Consider the following 18,491-nt stretch of genomic DNA (forward strand, 5'->3'; position numbering starts at 1 on the left):
GAATTTATATAAATCCCCTGGACGTGCCCCATTGGTTCCAATGTCTCTGGCTCATTCCCAATGTCTTGGTGTTACGTGGCTTAGATTCAAGCCCCACCTCAGCTACTTATTGGCTCTGAAACCTTAAACAAGCCAGTTTATTTCTCTCAGACTTGATTTCCTCATCAACAAAAGGGAGCTAAATTTGCCTACTTCTGGGGCCAGCCTGGTGGTGCAGCGGTTAAGTGCACACGTTCTGCTTCTTGGCGGCCCGGGGTTTGCTGGTTTGGATCCCGGGTGCAGACACAGCACCGATTGGCAACCCATGCTGTGGTAGGCGTCCCATATAGAGGAAGATGGGCATGGATGTTAGCTCAGGGCCAGGCTCCCTCAGCAAAAAAGAGGAGGACCAGCAGTAGTTAGCTCAAGGCTAATCTTCCTCAAAAAAAAAAAAAAAAATTTCCCTACTTCTTAAGATAGTTATGAAGCCCACTGCTTGTAAGGCACAGTTCTGGTCATGGTTTCCCACTTAAACATTTCCATCGGCTTCTCAGCTCCTGGCTGTGTTGTCCAATATGGTAGCCACTAGCCACATGTGGCTATTTCCATTTCAATTTATATTAATTAAGATGAAATAGAATTAAAAATTCTGTTTCTTAGTTGCTCTAGCCACATTTCAAATGCTCAACGGCTGCCTGTGGCTAGTGGCCACTGTACTGCACGGCACAGAGACAGATTTCCCTGATGACAGAAAGTTCTCCTGGACAGCACTAGTTTTCAAATTCTGCACTAAAATCAAACCTTGTGGGAAGGTCCTGTATGGAAAACAGACGAAATGAGATGTGCTGACTGAAACCAGGTGCAGAAGTCAGGGTCCCACGTGTCCCCACCCCTCCCAGCGGTCTCTCAGGAAGCTTTAAGGAACCCCACAGGGCCCCCAAGAGCAAAGTTTGAAAACCACTGGTTCATAGGCTAAAGCTCAGACTGCTCTGTATGTGGCCCTTTATGACCCAGCCTCAGTCTACCTGCTCTCCTCCCCCACCCCCGATTGCCACCCTTCCCCCGACCTGCCTGTGAATCATGTTAATCAGCTTCCAGGCCCCAGTTTGAATGCCATGAGGCAGATCCCAGGCATCAAGTGGACTAGTCACTCTCTGCTTCCTTCGTGGCGCGTTAACTGCTGGATGGGGCCTGTCTCCCCGACTGGACGGTGAGCCCCCTGAGGGCAGGCCTCCGGCCTGTTATCTTTGCATGCACAGTGCACGTTCCTACTGAGGACAGGGCCCTGGCCAAGCAACACCATCCCTTGCCCTTACGAAGTTCAAATTCTCAGTAAAATGAACAATAAATAAATAGATAAAACATATATTTTGTCAGGAGGTGCGATGGAGAAAGCTAAGCCTGGAGGGGGGAGGGGGAGAGTGGGGATGAGGCAGGGGAGCAGAGCAGAGGGGGTCCGTGGGAGGTCACAGGAGAGGGTGGGCCTCACAGGACAGCGAGTGACTTGACGGGGGTGAGGGGGGATCCACGTGGATGTCGGGGTGAAGGGCGGTCTGGGCAGAGGGATGGCAGGGACAAAGTCCTTGAGATGGGAGGGTGCTGGGTGTGGTTGGGGCCAGAATGGGCAGAGCCTCGTAGGTCTCTTGCTGTGGACCGAATTGTGTCCCTTTCAAATTCCTGTGTTGAAGCCGTAACTCTCAGTGTGACTACATTTGGAGGTGGAGCTTTTAGGCAGTAATCAAGGTTAAATAATGTCATAAGGATGGGGCCCTAATCTAAGAAGATTGGTGGCCCTATAAGGAGAGGAAGAGAAAGAGATGGTGCAGAGGAAAGGCCGTGTGAGCACACAGCAAAGGCAGCCTCTACAAGCCAAGAGGGCCCCGGCCAGAACCCGACCGCGCTTGCACCCTGATCTCAAACTTCCAGCCTCCAGGACGGTGGGAAATCAGTGGCTGCCGTTGAAGCCCCCGTCCATGGAATTTGTTATGGCAGCCCCAGCAGACTGAGCTCCCCTGTACAGATGGAGACCTCTACTCTGAGTCTGAGCCGTGGAGGGTTCAATGAGGAACGGCACGCACCGAACTATTTTAAAAGAATTCGTTTGGCTTCCGTGCTCAGAATAGAGGGAATAAGCCAACAGGTGGAGACAGGGAGACCCAAGAGGAGGCCATGGCAGAGAGGTGACTGTGGCAGAGAGGCGGCCGCAGCAAGCACCAGCAAAGCCCACACAGTGGAACACTATCCCAAAATACAGAGCAACAAGCTGGCGTCTGCTACGACACACACTGTCTGATTCCATTTATGTTAGATGCCCAGAAAGATGAGATGGAAATGTTCTAAAGCCAGATTGTGGTGATGGTTGCATAACTCTATTAATTTACCAAAAATCATTGGTTTGGACCAGAGCGGTAACAGAGGAAGTAGTGAGAAGCAGTCAGATGCTCTTCAGCGGGTGCAGCAAATAGGATGAGACACGAGATGTGAGGGAGGAGAAGAGTCAGGGACTGACCTACGTGCTGACACTTATAACACTATTTCCAAGACCCTGGTCTGAGCCCGTTATAAACATTAATTCACTTAATCCTCATAATAACTCCACGAGATAAAAACTATTATTTCTGTTTTACAAATGGGAAAACCGAGACACAGAAAGGTTAAGCAACTTGCCCAGGGTCACATATTTAGGCTGACTCTAAGGAAATGCATGAGTGGAGCTGACATCTTTCAAGACGGGGCAAGGCTGTGAAAGAGGCTGGTTTGTAGGGATGGGTGGTCAGAAGTGCAGTGTGGACGCATCGGCGTTGAGAGGGCAACCAGACGTGTTGAATAAGCCACAGGATAATCAAGTCCAGAGTTGAGAGGGGCAGTCAGGGTGGAGAGATAAATTCAGCGACATGGTGCGTCAGTGACATTTAAAGCCTGGAGTCTCACCTGAGGACTGAGTGTAGATGAAGAGGAGAGGGGGTCCCAGAGCTGACCCCCGGGGCTCTGCAACATTTAGAGGTCGTTGAGATGAGGAACACACAAAAGATTGGGAGAGGGAGTGGCTGGCGAGGTGGGAGGAAAGCCGGGAGAGACTGGTGGCCTGGCAGCCATGTGGACTAGTATTTCAGAGGAGGAAGAGATCAACTGTGACAGATGCTGCTGAGAGGTCAGATAGGATGACGCTCCATCATCAGCCATGGGATGGAGCACTGTGGTGGCCGTGGGGCACGGCTGTTGTTGGGGACAGCCTCACAGTGCTCTTGTACCTGTGTGTTGTTCATTGCGTGAGTTTACATGGGGAGTCTAGGAGGCCTCCAGACAAAAGGATGTGAGGTTTCGGAATCCCACTGAGGTTTAGGCACAAGCAAACCAGAGTCGCACTGAGGTGGCCCCCTTCTGAGGCCAGATTTAGGACAAACCACCTTTCTTAGTAGCACTTCTCCCCATCTCCAACCCAGTAGGAGCCAACACAGGGGAACAAGGACTCTAAACTTGCCAGTGGCCTCAGCACCACAGAGACAGGAGTGGAGGGGAGCATCAGCCAAGCGGCTGGTCAAGGAGCGTATCTGGAGGCCAGCTCGCGAACTGCTGTGTACTCGGTGGAGGAAGCGTCTGGGGGGTGAGTGGGGGTGAAAGGAGCTGGAATATCCGGGGGCTCAGGTCGTTTTGCCGTGGGACCCCCTCTCCCAAGCATAAAACAGAAGGCATGTTACTTAGGAAGACACCTTGGAACTGTCCCCGCACGACAGGTTTGAGGTGGTGGGCCCAGAGCCCTGCACAGCTGCGAATGTGATGCCCTCGGTGGCAGCCGATTGCCTGTGGGGACTCTGGCCATCACAGGGCACCTGGCTTTCTGCCCCACCCTGAGGACTAGCAAGCCGTGAGGACCAAAATTCTCGTTTCCAGACATGAGTCAGCATACCTGGTGATTCTAAGAACCCCAGGCCGTGACGAAGTTTCCTTTCAGCAAGCAGACGGAGCCTCAGCAGAGAGATTTGGGTAATTAACGTAATTTGGGTAATTGATTGGCCTGAGTTGGTCTCCTCTGGACTATCCACGTCTCGATAACGTTTGAGGTACAATTAGAGGTTGCTGCGTGTGTCCCTCCTGACCCGCTTGCGGGAGACCCTTTCTGAGTGTACCTGGCGGGGGTGTGAATGACCTCACCAGCTTACCGTGTGAAATGCAGTGTCTTGCTTTCAGCCCTGTGGTGTGCGGGGACACTAGACGGGAGGCGATGAGACTGACTTTGGTAATCCTAAGGCAGTTTGTACAGGGGGCAGCAGCCAGGCCAGATGATCTTCAAACCCCATCTGTATCAGTCTGCTCAGGCTGCCTAACAAAGAACCACAGACGCGGCGGCTTACACAACGGGAATGTATGGTCTCACTGTCCTGGAGGCTGGAAGTCCGGGAGCAAGGTGTCGGCTGGTTTCTTCCGAGGGCTCTCCCCTTGGCTTGCAGATGGTGCCTTCCCCTCTGTCCTCACAGGGTCCTCCCTCTGTGCCTGTGTCCTCATCTCCATCAGCCATATTGGATTAGGGCCCACCCTCATGACCACATTTTAAGTTAATTACTTCTCCAAAGATCTCCAGATAAGCCACATTGTGAGGTACTGGGTGTTAGAATTTCAAAATACGAATTTGTGGGGACACCATTCAGCTCATAACCCCATCCCATCCCAAGGTTCAGAGATTCTGGGTCCCCTCGCTGTTGCTAACTTCCCATGAACCTAGGCATGGCATTCTCTCTCTGGGCCTCAATTTCCCCATCTGCTCTGCCTCCCTCAATTGGGAGGCACAAATCGCTCAATGCACAAGAAAGTGCTTTGTCCGCCCCACGCCTGTGGTCCTCGGAGGGACAGCACCACCTCTAGGGGGCATCTAGTTTGGAAATGTGTGGGTGCATGCTCGCGTTGTCACCATAGCTGGGGGACCTCACGACAGTGAGTGTGCAGGGGCCTGGGAGATGTCCCACTTCCTGAGGGATGCTCCCGCTCCATGAAGTCTGTCCTCTGTCACTCACGACTGTCTGAGATCCTCTGTGCATTCAGGTGGGCGAAAAAAACAACCCACAATCCTCCAAAGCTCGCGCCTGTTGCTATTTTACACATAAACACAGAGTATCTCTTTTTGCAAAATTTAAATGTATGCTTTTTACGGGAATGCACTGCCAGGCAAACCGAGGGAAGGTTGTGCCTTATTTTGTTTGGAAGTTTATCAGAAATTATTCACTTAAGCAAACTCTCATTTTCTACAACGGGCCTCTCATGTGACTCTGGTCATGGCGGAGTCATGGACACAACAGACCTAGGCCAGTTTGCACGTGCAGCCGTCTCATCTGGTCTAGTTGGACGTGCAGGTGTCTACCACGTTATGTCTCCTAGGATGTCTGTGAAATACACCATCCTATTCATTTTCCCTACATCCCTTCTATCACAGCCAGGGCATTACAGATTTTCCTGAAATCATGAGATGACTCGTTATATTACCTATAAACTGCATTTAAAGACTGTAAAGGGAGTGCTAAATATTTTTAAATGGGGGCCATAAGATAGAAGATGAGAAATTCTGCTCTAAAGCATCCGGCAGCTGCCAAGTTTTGCCAGGCTGGTCACCGTGGCTCTCCGAGGATTTGCATTTCTTCATCCTCCTGCCTCAGCGGCACCTGACACAGCCCAGAGGGACCTGATTGCCGTGATGTGCTCTCAGAAGGAAGGGGACTTCTTTGCTCTCGTCGTTTCTCCTGCCTATAACACCAGCTAGGCGCTGGCATCAGCGTTGGCCGCTACTCGCTACTCGTTACTTTAAACAGCAGAGTTGGTCCCCCTGAGGCCCCTGCACTGCTGTCACCTGCTGCCTGGCACAGGGAGCCTTTGGGGAGGGGGCGTGGCTGCAAGAGCAACTCCCCTGAGCCCGGCTACCTGTGCCAAGCAGCTGGCAACTGCCCGAGAAGCCGGGTCACCTGGAGGCTCGGGGTGGGGCAGAACCGTCGGGACGGGGTCGTCACTGGTGACGTCACCGCGCGGGCGTGGCATCGCCACAGTCTGCACCCTGGGGGCAGGCCAACTTGCCGCCCTCGCCACTTGTTTGTGTTCCAGCTTCGCTCTAAGGCTGGGTGCCGGCCCCTCCCCGGCCTTGGGGCCTCGGGCTTAATTACTGGCACAACACGTAAACGAGATCCGGCTCCCCTGGGACGGCCGCACTCCCCGGGCACTGCCGCTGAGCGGGCGGATCCTGCCCCAACCTCCCTCCCTGGTCCAGGTTACTCTTCCTGGCCTTGTTGCTCCGAGTGACTGGAAAGTCCACCAGAGAGGGGGTCCTGGGCCTCCTGGCTGAGCCGTCCTGCAGTATTCTTCTGGGCTCCCGCTCTGGGGTTTCGGTACCTCTGTGATGATCCAGTCCCCACTCTCCCTCTCCCCGGGCAATTTCTGCAGGCCTCCAGCTGAGAATCCCCAAATGCAAAGCCCTGCCCCTTCCTGGGCACCCACCCCATCCCCGCGGCCCTTCCTCACCTCTTACGGAGAGATGCCTCCACACACATGCAGGACCACAGGCATCAGCGCTGGTCAAAACGCAGGTTTCCAGGTCCCACCTCAGACCCCCCTGGGAATCACAGTTTCTGAGGGTGTGGCCCTGGAATAGGAGCTCCCTAGCTCATCCTGTGTCTTTGAAATTTGAAGAACCCCGACCTACAGAATAAAGTCCAGATGTCTTCATGGCACTGGCAGCTTTCACAGCTGGGCTCTGGTCCATGCCTCCGGGCCTCATTTTTCCCAACCAGACTCACGTTGAACTTGTCATTGTCACATAGTTCCTCTACACATGCCTTCTGCTTGGGAGAACACTCCTTCCTTCTCCCCCTTGCAAATTCCTCCACATCTTTTAAGACAAGGTCAAGCAGCCCCTTTTCCAGAAGCCTCTCCTGACTCCCCCTTGATAAGTATTGTTTCCGCAGAACATCATACCCTGAGTATAGCTCTTCTCACCCTGTTCTGCCCTCTTCTCTTTAACCCCAACTGCCAAACCACCTCCCCCCCCCCCAGCCCCCCAAACACACACAGTGTCAGCCCCTGGGGGCAGGGGGAGTGTCTTATTTATCTTTAAAACCACAGCACCTAACACAGTTGGTGGTACATAGTGGGTGCTCGGTAAATATTTGCGTAACTGTAAGTGGTCTCTTGGATGCTAATTTCCCATCTCCTCTTAACTGGGATGCTGCCTCAGGCTGCTAGCCTTCATTTAAACCTTGGGCATTAAAAAGCAGTTCCTTTGTTTCCTCTGCGTGGTTCATATTTAGCCAAAGAGATTTATTTCTCCAATAAACCCCTGCTCTCCAGACTGCCACGTTCATCCGCTTCTCCTCCCGAGAAGTGAAAGGAAGTCACAGGATGCCCCTAGCACTCCTGTGCTGGCGAATGCAGAAAAAGGGACCAGGGAAACTTGTTAAAATCTATTGCTAGCTGTCAATCAAGGTCCTTCCCTGGCCTTTGTTTCCCTGTGTTTGCAGGGTGAAATGAGATTCCTCAGGGGGGAAAATACTCAGAACTCTTTGCTTTGTTCTATTGACTGCTTTGATTTTTAATATGAAAAAAGGCAATTTCAGGTTTGCATTCTAAGAGGGTGGCTAACCCATCAGAGAATGTAGAGATGATAGGTGTGGTTGTAAGCAAGCCTAGCAGGCTCCAAGCTCCCAGCTCCCAAATTCCAGGCTGGGGATATTTCCCAGTTCCTGATGACTTGAGACTGCTAGAGAATTTCCACCTGACGTTGTGAATTCAGGTACAAATTCCATCCTAAGAGGTGGGGTGGAAACCTTTCTGATTTCTTCAGTGTAGATTGCTTCCTTTCTGTTTTCTCTAGTCGAGAATTTTATAGCTCGAAGAATTCCTGTTGCTGAGCTATTTTCATAGATGCAAACCAACTGATGTGGTGGGGAGGCCGTTGCACTCTGTGCCGACTCGTCTCAAGTGGAATTAAGGGGGTAGGGAGAGGGGGGATGACAAACAGTAAACGAACTGGCTTGTGCTGAGTTGGACACAAATAAGATGATCTTGCTCCTAGAATTCTGAAACTTCATGGCGAGAAGGAACTTGGAAGGTCACCTCGTCCACCTCCTCTTTTCCGTGCTTGAATTCCCAGCAAATGATGATGGTCTGCCCTTGTGCAATTGCTGCCAGTGCCAGAGAACTCATTACCTTCTCGGGCAGTCTGTTCCATTTTCTGATTGCTCTGCTAGCCAGCGTTTTCATATGTTAAGCTGACATCCGTCTCTTTAACTTCCAGGGGACGGCCTTGCGTGTGCCTGCTTGTGCCACATAGAGAGAGCCTTCAAAGATTTGAGGCTTTCCCTTGTTTAGGCTCACCGTCCCTGGTCCCCGTAACAACCTCTGTGGGCGATGGAAACCCACGTTAATTTTACTCTTTTTCCACATGATGGACGTGATCTGACAATGAGCCATTTGGAGAGAGCTCGCCAGTGGTATAATCCACTTATTTCTCCTTAGGATGGGCATGCGACTGCCATCCACAGCCATCCACATCAAAGTGGTGGCCCTCGCTACCTCAGTACTTGGCATAATGCTGGGCACATAGGAGTAATCGATAAATATTTAGTGAATGGACACAAGGATAGATGGATGAATGGTTGGATGAATGGGTGGATGGTTGAATAATAAGTAGATAAGTGGATGGATGAATGAAATTATGACTCAGAAAGTGGAAGAAGCCAACTTGGAACTATTTAGACCAGTCAATCAATATCTACGGAAACTCTTCTATGCCAATATTGTGCTGAGTAGAGGAAAGGAGTGCTGGGGGAAAAGAGACCCTGGAGATGAAGTGACTTACCCAAAGTCACACAGGGAGTTAGTGCCAGCGCCAATTCTGGACTCCCTGCCTTTTTACCCCCCATCTAGCACCTATTTGCAATATGCTTTCTTTGCTCAGAAATTTGTTTTAATCCACATTTCTTGTGTATTTGCTTCAAAATGTCTGCTTTTCATTGATTTTGAAGACCTGGCTGGCTGTGGATTCTGTAGACATCATTCATTCATTCACTCACTCACTCTTCATCCAGCTGCAATTGGGGAATATTTATTAGGCATCAAGCCTTGTGGGACACATGTAGACGAGGAACACGACTGGAATGAGTCCTGCAAGGCCCAGGGAGCCGCCTAGGATGGCTTCAGCAACTCCGTGATTATTTGTTCTTGAGTCCTCACGAAATGCTGTCAGTGAGAACCTGAACAATGAGCCCATTTGAGGGAGAATTCTTTTGAAAACCTCATTGTAACTCAGTAGTCAAGGAGTGAACTCCATCTCTTCTAACTAGTTGCGGGAAGGGCAGTGATTTTCAGAGATTATTTAGATTTTTTTGGTTTTCAGTTTGACCATTAGTAGTAAGGATAAACAATGCTCCGTGTGTCTATTATGAATAACTCTGAAGTCAGACTCCTTGGTTTCTGTGTAAAGCTCACAACATTCCTTTGGAAGCCTGTACAGAGTTTAAGAAGAATACATGTGATTTAAATTTAAAGATGGGCCAGAAATGACGTGTGATCAATTTTCGGTGGCTGTTGTGTACTTGGGTTGCAGTGACATTAAGGAAAGCTTGTAAATTACCTAATGGAGCACTTAAAAATCTAATAAATAAGAAATACAATCCCACTGTCAGAAGCCTTGATGGAGGTCGGAGCAAGCCAGGGAAGTAATTTGTGCAATAAATCCTGTGAATTCCCATTACCTTTTTTTTTTTAGACAGGCTAAAAATAGAAGCCCCAAATAAATATACATCAGAGGTAGAAAAGAGAAAACAGTGATTTGGAATGAATTGCTTGATGGCCTAAACTGACAATATAGAAATTAGAAGTAGAGATGACAAGCTTGGCACATACCGCCATGTTTTCAAGGGAGCCATGTTTGATTGGACAAAACTTCCTAAGGGGTCATTGGGGAAATAATGTGGCCCTAGAAACAAATCAGAGTGAACAAGGTCAAGACCCAGGGAAGTATGAATTTAGTTTCTACATGGCTGACATCTCCTGGACATTCCATGGTCTGACTTCTTTATAATCATTAATGACCATGACTGAATGTCTCAATTCTGACGTCTCAGACCATCAGGCTTCTCCTCCCATCATGCAACTACTCTTCTGACGACCACCAGTGACCTCCTTGTTGGTGAGGCCAATGGACACTTGTCTTATTTGATCCCCTGCTGCATGTGGCGCTGTTATTGACCCCTCCTTCCTTGATATGTGCCTCTCTTAGCTTTCTTTCTTTTTTTTTTTCCCAAAGATTGGCACCTGAGCTAACAACTGTTACCAATCTTTTTTTTTTTCTTCTCCCCAAAACCCCCCATACATAGTTGTATATTCTAGCTGCAGGTCCTCCTGGTTGTACCATGTGGGACATGGCCTCAGCTTGGCCTTTGGAGCAGTGCCATGTCTGCTCCTGGGATCCAAACTGGCAAAACCCTGGGCCGCCAAAGCGGAGCATGTGAACTTAACCACTCAACCAAGGGGCCCACTCCCCTCTTAGCTTTCAAGATACCTGCATCTTATGCTTTTTTTCCTGCTTCTCATCCCCACGTTCTCAGCATCCTTTGCTGGCTTCTTTTCTCTACTTGTGCTTGAATGTTGATATCCCCCAAGAGCTGTCCTTCAGTCTGTTCTCTTCTCACTCCACACACTGAACAACTCTGAGACTTCCAAATATCTGTCTTCGCTCAATATATGTCTTGGTTTCATGTTTTCAAATTCCTTCTATATCTGTGATGTTCAATATAGTTGCTGCTAACACACATGACTATTTAATTAAAAATCTTAAAATAAAATCTAACATTCGGTTCTTCAGTCACATAAGCCACATTTGAAGGGGTTGATAGCTGCACATGGCAACTTGTGGGACAGTGCAGCTATGGAACATTACTATCATTGCAGAAAGCTCTGTTGGACAGTGCTTTTCTAGTTACTGCCAGCTGCATATTCCACAAGCATCTCAAACTCGTCGTGCCCCAAACACATTATCAGAAGAATGTTGGTGTGCATGGAAAAGGGTAACAAAGAGAATTAAGGGAGAGAACAAAAAATAACTTTTCACTTGTAAGTAATATAAAACACATCTCAACAGGCTTAAATAATAAAGGGAGTTTATTGAGTCATGCAACTAAATGGTCCAAGAGAAGGGTGAATTTTGCATGAGGCTTGATCCAGCAACTCGGAAAGGTTATTAAGGACCGTCTGTCTACTCTGCCATCCATAGCGCTGACATCACCCAATGGCTAGCACCACTTGTGGACACAAAGTGGCTGCCAGCAGCTCCCAAAGCAACACTCTTCCTCGCTCCTGTCCAAAGATGGATAAAGGATCTTTGTCTTAGCATTTTCAATGAAAGTCTTGAGATCCATTCTGGTTAGACCTCCTGGGCCACATGCCTGTGCCTGAACTAATCGCGGTGGCCAGGGGCACGGAAAGCACTGAGTGGTTTAGTCCCATGCTTCATCCCTGGAGCCAGAATCACTTGGAAGGAGATTTTCCTGACTCACAAAGGTCCTCAGACAAAAATTAGGAGATGCGGGGGAGAGAGAAAGGGGACATGGATGCTGAGGAGACACTCACAGATATCTGGTAGAGAGGAGAAGGCGTGGTTATAAAAGGAGATGAAAAGTGGAATTCACATTGAATTTCCTTTCTTTTCCAGTTTTAGAGTCAGTAGTTAGGTACTTTAGGTTGACTGGAAGAAATCAGCAGGACCCCGATCCTTCCATGTTAACTACTATGGACCCGGCGCAGGACATGGCTCTTTCCATCCCGTGTGCTTCCTAAGGAAAGCTTTTGCTTCTTAGCTGCAGAAATGATGGAGTTTTCGGGGGGGAGTGGGGAGCCAGAGGACTAGAAAATGGGGTTGTTCTTTCAAAGCCCATAATGGAGTGGGGAACTGTATTGTCCATTCACTGTGATATGTTTTTTCTCAAAATGGAGAAAGAAATACAAAGAATCAAGGGAGAGGGTGAAAGCAGAAAGAGATAAGTGGATATAGTACCACGTGTCTCCAGTTTAGACTGGCAAAAAGGAAAACTTCTACAATGGGACAAGAAATCATGATATGTGCCCAAACTAGAATAGCCAGCATTTCTATAATTTTTATACTGCTTTATTTATTTGTTTTCCAGTAATCCATATCGTCTGTAAGGAAAGCACTATCTTCTTGAAAGTTCTGGCAAAAATGCACTTCATTTCATGTGACAGAAGTTAGTAAAGCCATGTCTTTTCAGCAAATATGAATTAAGTGTTCAAATGGATAAGACCAAAACTGCTTTCTTTCTGCATTTATTGAACACCTTCAGTGTGGAGTGAGAGCAGCCCTACCAGCTCCATTAAGAAATAGTTATTTTATTCAGAGAGGCTTATAAATCCCATTTAGCTTTAAGTATTTCTCATACCTGGAGGGTCTCCAAAGAAGGGGCCCCAATTTTCTTTAAGCAACTTGGTGCTGGGAAAAATTGGCTAGAGCATGTTGAAATTCCCTTCTTGCACAAACGTGGAAAAATATTTTTCTCTGAAGTTGCTTAAGGTTATTTTTTTTCAAAGCCAAAGCATTTGAAATGTGTCCATTTTGGGAAGCCCTCCTGATAATTACTTGTGAAATTCTGAGAAGTGGTGGAATGGTGGAACAGCCACTGTTACTGGTTAAATCGCATTCGCCAAAGAGATTTGTTGAAGTCCAAACCCCCAGTATCTGTGAATGAGACCTTATTGGAAATAAGGTCTTTGCAGATGTAATCAAGTTAAGACGAGGTCATCACAGGTTGGGGTGGGCCCTAATCCAGTGACTGATGTCTTCATAAGAAGGGGTCATTTGAACGCAGAGACAGAGACACAGAGAGGGGACTACATGAGATGACAGAGGCAGAGGTCGGAGGGTGCTGTTGGAAGCCAAGGATTGCCCACAACCGCCTAGAAGCTAAGAAGAGGCAAGGCAGAATTCTTCCCTAGACCCTTCACATGGTACATGGCCCAGCCAACACATTGATCTCGGACTTCTGGCCTCCAAAACTATGAAAGAATAAATCTGTGTTGTTTTAAGACACCTAGTTTGTGGCACTTTGTTATAGCAGCCTGAAGAAACTCATTCGGCCACCATAGGCTCTGAGGTCTTTTCTCAGACAGAGCAAGACCTGGGCCCCTTCCCTCCCTGGCTCTTCAGAGGAACACAGCTCCTAAATTTAGTTAAAAACTTGGAGATCTGGATAGAGAAACAAGACAGGATCTGGTTTTGGGGGCATGAATTAACTGCTGAGCCCAAGAAATTCAGCATGTTCTGGTCGAAGGGCACTGACCAAACGCCCTGCTGCTGAACTTTCACGCCTGGGGCCTTGGAGAAGATCTTTGACCTCTGTGAACCTCAGGCTGCTCATCTGTCAAATGGGTCTGTAATTCCTGCCCTGCCAATTTCTTGGGGTTGTTTGGGGATCAAATCAGAGAGAATGTGAGGGAACCAGTTTGAAATGGAAATTATATACAAATCTAAGATGTTGATTTTACCAGAGTGGCCACAAAACCCAGGGTTTTAGTGAGGGAGGGAGGAAGTATGAAAGAGAGACTGGTGAGAGTGAATACCAGTGTTTCTAAAGCAGAGCTTGAAATGAAGGATCTGCTCAAGGCCGACCGGCAAAACCAGAGAGCCACGACTAGAATTTGACTCTCTAAAATGGAACGCTCTGCCCCCTTCCTGTCTTCTCACTGAAACACCTCCCCTGACCCCAACCCATCCGACACATTTTCTTCTCTAAATTATTTGTATAATTTAGGAAATTTCTGCCTCTACTTCTCCCCTCTCCATTCCAGTCCCTCTCTCTGTCCCCTTTTCCTCGTCCTCTTTCTCTCCCTCTCAAACCCCATCTTGCCTTTGAAAAGTCTCCAGTAGAATGAATTCAGTCTTCTCAGGCAAAGTCTCTGCGTAAAGAGCTCACTACGTGCTTCAACAGAAATGATCTCCTTTGAAGAATTCCTACTTTAATCTCCTCTAAGGCGGGTTTTTGTGGTGTTCGAACAAAATGACACAATACTCTTCCAACTGAAAGTCTTATTAAGTAGCATTCAGAAAATCTTGCAACTTCCTCTTTTAGCTTCCTCGTAATTAGAGGCTTAATTAATTGGATGAGTTTAAATGATTTTTAATAGCATTTGGTTATTAGGACTAATCAAATATTCCAGAATAATGGTCTCAACATTTTGTGGGGGGAGGGGGTGGAGAATTATCATGTCTACCATTGTTGTGATGAAAAAAATATCTATCTTGGCTGAGTTAAAGTATTTTTCTAGATAATGCATGTCTCAGTGGAGTGGGAACGAACATACAGCTGAGCCAATAGCCTTTCGTGGCAGATGTGGTTGCAGCAGGTGACCCCAACCCAGGAGAGCATCCCTTTCATCTGAGAGCTCTTGTGATGCAATGAAAAGCTTGATTGTTTCTCGGGGACCTGTTTCAAGACCTGATGAGAGGTATGGGGGAGAGAAAATTGGATTGGGTCATGGCGTATCATCTCCCCATGAAGATAAGAACCACCATCCTAGGCTGGAAACCCCTTCATCCCATCTCACTGGGGGACTTCAGAACAGGGTGGGGGTCTCTGGGTTCTCGGCAGGGGAAGGGAACATGACAATTACTACCCTTCCCTGCATCGTCCACATGAGAAAATGAGCATGAACAGCCTTGAAATCAAATCGCAAAACTCTCTACAAGTGGGAAGTGCTATTCTCAGGGGAGTAAATGATCTTGGAGAGACCCAGTGGTTGGGGGATGACCCCTGGACTATTGCATTCTTTGACTTAAACTTTAAATCAGCCCCCAGCCCAGCCCCTTCTCAGAAGCTGGCCTTGACATTCTGACCCCAAGGGGGCGTTTCCGTCCTCCTGACATGCTCTTCCCCATTGATTTGGCACCACCCCCAAAGAAAGCATTGGCCCCAAGAGTCTCGCTCAGCAAACCTAGCCCTTCCACCCCCATGTGGTTCTGCTGCTCCTGTGGCTGCTCTGGTCTTGCTTGCTGAAGACAAAGCCTTAGAGGACCAGGGACAGGGTGGCTGCCCTCACCTCTGGTGCCTCTGGCCCTCTGCTGCCACTCCAGCCATGAATGGAAACTCACCTGAGGTCCAAGCCACTGCCGCCTACTGCACTGTGGTTTTTCGGGGATGGTAGACACCACACTTCTCCATTTCTGCCTTCGACCAGAAAGCTCAGAAGAAAACAAGCCTGGCCCCAGGACACAAACCTTACTCCTGTCAAATCGCTCCTGCTTCCTAACGGCTAAGGAAAAAAGGGTGGCCGTGCCTATCTATGGGAGGGAGAGCGCTCTGGGAGGTCCCGGAGCATTTGTGCCCTGCAACCTTGAGGTCTCCTCTCTGGGCTTTGACACAACCCCTGCAGGGGTGGCAGGAACATTCCCCCAACATGCTCTGCCCCCTGTGGAGCCCTCACTCTCCTTCACTGGCACCTTGATCTGTGGAGCTAGTGGGGGGAGGAGCCATGGGGACACAGGGGCCCTAGGAAGATTTGGGGTGACTATTCTGCAGTCAGTCCTTCAGAAGGAAAAGGGGGCATCTTCACTCTTGCCAACTCCTGCCTCCACCTGTACCCCTTAGTGCAACCTTCCAGCGAGGAGAACCCCTGCCCCTCTATGAGCAGCTCTGTCCGGCCTCCCAGGGCACCTGAAGATTATCTGCAGTCATCTCCTTCCCCCACGCAGCTCTAGACTGTCCCATTACTAAATTCATAAAGTCAAGACGAGGCATATCGGTCACACTGGAAGCTGTTCCAGGGGGCAAGAGTTGAATCTGGGCTTAAGGATCCAGGAGATGGAAGGTTTTGTGTGAGCTCTTCAGTCAGGGCACATATTTGATCTTCCAGATTCCCAAGACAGAAGCCTGGGAGTCATCCCGCCCCTCCCTCTTCTCCCACTGCCCTCAGAGTTTTCAATGAATCAGCAACTCCCATCAATTCATCTCAATTTGTTCTGAGTCTTTGCCCTGGTGTCTGGCCCCACGGTCAGGCCTTAGGCCACACCTGGCTTCCTTCGTCTGGTCTTCCGTCCCTGAATCTGCCCTCTGCAACCCGTGTCTCCATACAGCTGCACAGCGGTCTCTTTAAAGGCCGAATCTGACCACGTCACTCACCTCCTCCTGCCGAATCCCTGAGGAGCCTCTTATTGTCTCCAGGAAAATAGCCAAACTCTGGTGACTGACACCCAAGGCCCTGGAGGACCTGGCCGCAGCCGGCTTCTCCAGGAGCACCTTGGCCATCACCCCTCCCGTTCTCTTCTGCCCTTCCTCCATTCGGGGTGCGCCTTACTTTTTCGATATGTAATGTTTCTGAAGTGCAGACACATCTGAAATTGACATATACATTTACTATTTCAATTCCCCCTCCTGGGGAAAGTGTGAATAACTCAATGGAGCATCACATATTCACTAGTGTACTGGATCAGAGCAGCCAGAGCGGCAAGTGTCAGAAGTGACAATCAGTTTGGTGAGTGAGGCAGGAAACGGAGAGGGAGGTTGTACCATGGAATTTGGACTTTGTCTAGTGGAGCCTGAAGGGGATTGGGACTCAAACTGATGTTTTCGCAAGATCTGTCTAGAAGTCCTGTGAAGAATGGATTGGAAAACAATGAGAATGGAAGGAGGACAGGAGAGAGAACCAGACCTCAGAAGCAGAAATCTCTAGAAGACACTTTGCAGATGGACGTTGAAGTAATGGCCTATTAACGTACAGTTCGTGTGGAACAAGGTTTAGGCTTTGTAGCCCATTCTGTCTCTGTCACAACTACACAATTCTGTTGGCACAGTGGTGTGAAAGCAGGCCTACACAATCTATAAATGAATGGGTGTGGCTGTGTGCCAATGAAACTTTGTTTATAAAAACAGATGGCACTCCAACAAATGATAAAGTGTTCCAATAAAACTTTAATTATAAAAGATATGGCCTGTGGGTCATAGTTTTCCAGGCCCTGGATATGGCAGAGAGATCCCCCAGAATCTTCTTAACCAGAATTCTGTAGTAGCTAGAATCTAAGAGTCGTACTGTGGGTATCAGTCAGGGTCCTCAACCGAAATTGTGAAGGTAAAGGGCCTATTAATAAAGGTGCGAGTGGGATAAGGGAACTAACAAGGGGTGCTGAAGGCCCCAGGGACCCACGACAGCAGGCAGCCATCACCACCCCGGGGCGAGAAGGGACAAAGGAGGGAGTGGTGAGCCTAGAGCCCAGGTAAGGGCTGCGGCTTGGGACAGGAGTCCTCTGGCAGAAGCTGTGGCAGGAGTGGGATACTGCCACCATGGGGGCTGCACACGAGTCAGGAAGAGAGGCAGGAAGGGCCAAATACTCTGACCTCTCTCTCTGTGGTTGCCCCATTACCCATCCTCACCTCCCATTTTGCTTTTGGTTCCTCCTTCTGCCTCCAAGCGCTTTTGTGTCTCAAACTAGTGAATGTCTATGAGATGCTCCGGAAAGGCCATTTCATAATCCTGCTTTAGTCGTCGAGTGCAACATCTAGTCCTTTCTATCCAACAAGCATTTCCCCCAACTGAATCCTTACATTTGATTGATATTATATCCTCTTGCTGTAACATTCATGGAAGCCAGGCACAGTGTTAGATACCGTGGATAATTCAAAGGTAATTAACACTTAAGAAACTCAAAATATAGAAGAGATAGACCTGCTAACTAACCAGAATAGGGATTCAAACACGCTATACGATAGCCATGAACCAAGGGCCGTGAGAATACAGAGGAACGAGGCCTTCATTCTGACTTGTCCAAAGGAAGGCTTTGCAGAGGGACTGACGTTTGACTTGGACCTTGAAGGATGGAATAGAGTTTTCCCAGGAAGAGGAAACAGCTTGAGCAGAGGCACACAGTTGAAAGTGCTGTGTTCTGGCAGAGCAAGGGGCTCGGGGAGAGAGAGCTGGAGCAGACTGAGTGTCTGAGGTGCCTGGTGGAGAGTAGCTGAGATGAGATTAGAAAGGTAGGTGGGGGCTAGCCCGTGAAAGGCTTTGCATACCCTGCCAAGACAACCAAATCTGACTCTGAAGGCCCAGCAGACTGAACAGGGAGAGATAACGATTGATCCCCAGACACTGAGCACTAAATTTTCGCATTAAAATTTTTTCTGCTTCTCCCCAAAGCCCCCCAGTACATAGTTGTATATTCTACTTGTGAGTGCCTCTGGTTGTGCTATGTGGGACGCCGCCTCAGCATGGCCTGATGAGTGGCGCCGTGTCCGCGTCCAGGATCTCAACCAGTGAAACCCTGGGCTGCCGAAGTGGAGCATGCGAACTTAACCACTCAGACACAGGGCTGGCCCCCACATAAAAATTTTTAAAAATTCTCTCTAAAATTTGGTCCTCTTGGCTTCTCTGCTCTGACTGACATTTACCTTGGCTTCAGCTCTAGCTACGTCTCAGAAACATCCCTACACTCACCAGCCCCTCGTTCTGTTCAGCCACTTTTTCAGCTAACACTGTTCTTC

Source organism: Equus asinus, chromosome 7, assembly GCF_041296235.1.
Source record: "Equus asinus isolate D_3611 breed Donkey chromosome 7, EquAss-T2T_v2, whole genome shotgun sequence".
Taxonomy (NCBI): Eukaryota; Metazoa; Chordata; class Mammalia; order Perissodactyla; family Equidae; genus Equus; species Equus asinus.